The following is a 5056-nucleotide window of genomic DNA, read 5'->3' as shown; positions in this document are numbered from 1 at the left end:
AAGATGAGGCTTTCTGCTTTTGTAAAGATGTACAGCCCATACAGGGTCACTATGAGTTGGAACCAACTCAAGGGCATGCCACTGTATTAATACAGTGTCTGTTCTCATGGAATTTTGACAAGTTCTCATGATTACTTTAGGGAGATATTCTAAGAGAGAGACTAAATCTTGATTCTTACAACATGAGTAGACCAGTTGCCTCTTTTTCTTCCTCGGGGAAATCTACTGGACAGATAATTTGTAATCTGTTTCCTGTGCACAAGTCATAAAATAAATATTAATCTTTAGTCATTAAAGACCCAGAGTAAAACAACAACAAAAAAATCCACAGAACAAGCATTATGGTCAAACCCACTTTGAAAATGATGAAACTGAACTGAGCTATGGCACAGTCTTGACTCCAGATCATCCAATGGATGCGTCTCAGTCCTAGGACTCAGGCTTCCTAATGCCAAACTCCATTCTACAGTCCCACACACCTCTTTTCCTATAACACAAGAAAGGAATCTCTTTTAAAGTCATCTCATTTCACTGTGTCTGCTTCCCCATCTCCTAAGCTCTCTTCAACCAGCTCTAACCTAGCTCCCTCACCCCTATCCCCTGATAAGGACACCAGGAATCACATCCAATGACACATCTATGTTCTCATGGTACCGTACCCTTTAGAAGCACTCAAGTTCTTTCTTGACATCCATAAAACAGAGTCTCCTGGTCAACCTCCTACTTCAGGAGTCACATTTGGGTCATTTATTTTGCTGGTTTCTCCTTCTCTAATTTATCTCTCCAGTTCCAGTGCCTCATAACTCAAACTTGCCGCCACTTTTCTTCTCAGCTACTAACTCTTCCACAAAGTAATGAATTGTCTCTAAACCCATGATTTTAAGTACTGCATTGAAATGACTCTCAAACTCTTATCTCTCCAGAGTTTCAGTCATTTTATGCTTCTGAAAGCCTACTTGATATTTCTTTTGTATACCAAATATCCAAATAGACAAACCCATTGGCATGGGTTGGATTCTAACTCATGGCATCCTCACATGTTAGAGAGGCAACCTGAGCTCCATTGGGTTTCCTGGGCTGCAGTCTTTATAGAAGAGGATCATAAGGCCTTTTGTCTCTGTTGCCACTGAGTGGGTTCAAACTACCAGTCTTTGGGTTAGCTATTGTTAGGTGCCATCAAGTCAGTTCCAACTCACAGAGAACAAACACCAAAACACTACCCTGCCCTATCCCATCCTGACCCTAGTTGTTATGCTTGAACCCATTCATGCAGCCACTGTGTCAAACCATATCATTAAGGGTCTTCCTCTTTTTTGCTGACCCTCTGTTTTCCAAGCAGGGTACACTTCTCCAGGGACTGGTCCATCCTGATAACAAGTTCAAAGCATTAGAGATGAAGTCCCATCATCCTCGCTTCTAAAGGACTTTTTCTAGGACAAACTTATTTGTTCTTCTGGCATTCATTCTATTCAACATTCTTGGTCAGCACCAGAATTCAAAGGCATCAATTCTTCATTCAGTCTTCTTTACCCATTGTCCAATTTTCTCATACTTATGAGGAAATTAAAAATACCATGGTTTGGGTCAGGTAACTTTAATCATCAAAGTGACATCTTTACTTTTTAACACTTCAAAGAGGTCTTTTGCTACAGATTTTCCCAATATAGTGAGTATGTCATTTAATTTCTTGAATATTGCTTCCATAGGCATTGACTATGGATTCATGTAAAATGAAATTCTTGACAACACCTATTTTTTGTCCACTTATCATGCTATTGATTAATGGCCCAGTTGTGAGTATTCTTGTTTCTTTATGTTGACATATAATCTGTATTACAGGTTTCAAGTCTTTGATCTTAGTCAGTAAATGTATCGTCTGCATATAGCATGTTGTTAAGAAGTATTTCTCTAATCTTGAGGCCACATTCTTGTTCATATAGTCCAAATTCTCAGATTATTTGCTCAGTATACAGAGTGAATACGCATGGTGAAAGAACACAACCCTGCCACACATCTTTCCTTATTTTAAATCATGCAGTTCTGCTCAAATGGCTACCTCTTGGTCTGTATACAGATTCCTCATGAACATAATTAAGTATTCTGGGATTCCCATTTTTTGTAATATTATCCATAATTTGTTATGATCTGCACAGTAAAGTGCCTTTGTCAATAAAACAAAGATGAACATCTTTCTGGTATTCTTTGCTTTCATTAAAAATCCATCTGACATCAGCAACAATAACTCTCATTCCACGTCCTCGTCTGAATCCAGCTTGAATTTCTGGCAGTTCCCTGTCAATGTACTGCTGCAACCATCTTTGAATGATATTCAACAAAATTTTATTAGCCTGTGATATTAATGATCTTATTCCCTAATTTCTCTGCATTTTGTTGGATCCCCTTTCTTTGGAATGGGCACAAATATAGATCTCTTCCAGTCAGTTGGCCAGATTGCTCTCTGCCAAATTTCTTGGGTTAGTAATCTAGCACAAAACTTTTGTCCACCCATGGACCTTCAGATGTCCAATAGTTGCTGTTAACTTGCAGTTAGCAGTCCAGTGTTTATCCTACAGCACCACACCAGGTCTCCAATGTTATTGCTGTTGTTGTTAAGTGCCATTGAGTTGGTTCTGACTCATAGGACCTTTATAGGCTTTCCAAAGAGCAGCTGGTGAGCTTAAACTGCTGACCTTGTGGTTCAAGCTGACCTTGCAGTCCAGCGAATTAACCCACAGTGCCACACCAAGATTCAGGATGCTAATAGGTATCTCAAAAAAAAAAAAAAATGATAGAAGTAGAATCTTTGATTTCTATCCCTTGCAGCACTGTAGGATAAGTGGTGTTTACGTGGCCTATATAGGGTTTCCGAGGCTGTAAATCTTTATGGGAGCAGAAAGCTTCATCTTTCTCCTGTGGAACAGCTGGTAGTTTCAAACTGCTAACCTTGAGGTTAGCAGCCCAACTATCTTAGCTCCTTGTAGAATAAGTACTGGACAACTAACTGCAAGGTTGGTGGTTCAAACCACCAGCCACTCCTCGGAAAATCTATACAGGGTCACTATAAGTTGTAATGGATTTGATGGCTCTTGAAAAATTGTACATGACATCACCATCTATCAAGTGATTCCAATCCAAATCACAGGAATCCATCTTCTGTCATCTCTTTTCCTCACATAGCCCCCAAAGCCAAATCCAACGCCATGGAGTTGATTCTGACTCACAGTGACCAAGACTGTAAATCTTTATGGGGGCAGATAGCCTCATCTTTCTCCCATGGAGCAGATGGTGAGTTTGAACAGCTAACCTTTTAGTTAGCAGTCCAGCAAAAGTTCTGTGGGTTCTCTCTCTAAACATGACCTTAATTAACCTAATGACGTTCTACACAAATAGCACACGTGTTATAGGTTTTATTGCAAACTGTGCAACCCCTAGGGCAGTGGTTTCCTATGTGTGCTATGCATGTTATATGCATATACGTGTTAGTTACGTGGGTGCATTATGGGGGAAATATGGTACTTCTCTCCAGCTCTACTGTTTCTCTAATCCAAGTCATCATATTCACTCAGCTGTATCTCTAGTACCTAACACGTAGAAGGTGATCAACTGATACTTGATTAAGGAATTAATTTATTAATTTGAACATTTTTTCCATTTAGAGTTATCAGTTTATTGGTTTCAAAGGAGAACAACTGATAACCAGGAACTTCTTTCACAGCAGAACTCTCAGAGCCCAGGAAAATTTTAGAAAATTGTATCTTGATACCCCAAAATGATGGCCCTTTATCCAGTGATTGTTGTTGTTGCTAAGTGCGATCAAATCATTTCTAACTCATTGCGATCCTGTACAGGATTTCCAAGGAGCAGCTGGTGAGCTTGAAATGCCGACCTTGTAGTTCAAACCAACCTTGCAGCCCAGCGCATTAACCTGCAGCACCACATCAGGACTCATTTCAGTGGTGATTGTTATTGTTAGGTGCCATCGAGTCAGTACCAACTCATAGTGACCCTATGTACAACAGAACGAAACATGGCCTGGTCCTGAGCCAATGTCACAACTGTTGACATGTTTGAGCCTATTGATGCTGCAACTTAGCCAGTCCATCTCCCTGGGGGTCTTCCTCTCTTTCTTTGACCCTCCACTTTACCAAACATGAGATCCTTCCCCAGACACTGGTCCCTCCTGACAATATACCCGAAGTATGAGAAGCGAAGTTTGGCCATCCTGGCTTCCAAGGAGCACTCTGGCTGCACTTCTTCTAAAATGGGCCTATTGGTTCTTTTGGCAGCCCATAGTACTTTCAATATTCTCCTCCAACATCTATACTCAAAAGCATCAATTCTTCTCTGGTCTTCCTTATTCACTGTCCAGCTTTCACATGCATATGAGATTATTGAAACCTATGGCTTGGGTCAGGCGCACCTTATGTCTCAAGCTGACATCTTTGCTCTTCAACATTTTAAAAAGGTCTTGTGCAGCAGATTTACCTAATGCAATTCATCATTTGATTTCTTGACTGCTGCTTCCATGAGAGATTGCTATTCCTCAGATGTCTTCATAAAAATCTCATAATGAAAACCTACTCTGGAGAAAAGAGTTAGAATTCCTTGCATGGAGAAATATAAATAAGTGATAGTTGTTTCAAAGATTATCCTTCCCAGAGCTTTTGGGAGCAAGGTCTTAACATGATATAGATCAGATAAGGGGATTCACTGGAGCTAATAGGGACTTTCCACCACATCTCTATCAGTTTTTCATACTGTGGTGACTTATGTGGTGCTCTGATGCTCGAAGCTAGTCACCAGTATTTTCAATACCAGCAGGATTCAGCTAAGGTTCCAGACTAAGATAGACTAGCAAGAAGGAGACATGGACTACTTCTGGATGATTGTTGTTGTTGTTTTTAAGTGCCTTTGAGTCAGTTCTAATTCAAAGAGACCCTGTATAGGCTTTCTGAGGAGCAGCTTGTGAGTTTGAACCCTCAATCTTGCGGTACAAACTGACCTTGCAGTCTTGAGCTTATCCTATAGCGTACAGTGCCTCCACCTCTGAAAACTT

Source organism: Chrysochloris asiatica, unplaced genomic scaffold (assembly GCF_000296735.1).
Source record: "Chrysochloris asiatica unplaced genomic scaffold, ChrAsi1.0 scaffold00082, whole genome shotgun sequence".
In the NCBI taxonomy this organism is placed as follows: Eukaryota; Metazoa; Chordata; class Mammalia; order Afrosoricida; family Chrysochloridae; genus Chrysochloris; species Chrysochloris asiatica.
This window is presented reverse-complemented; position numbering follows the sequence as displayed.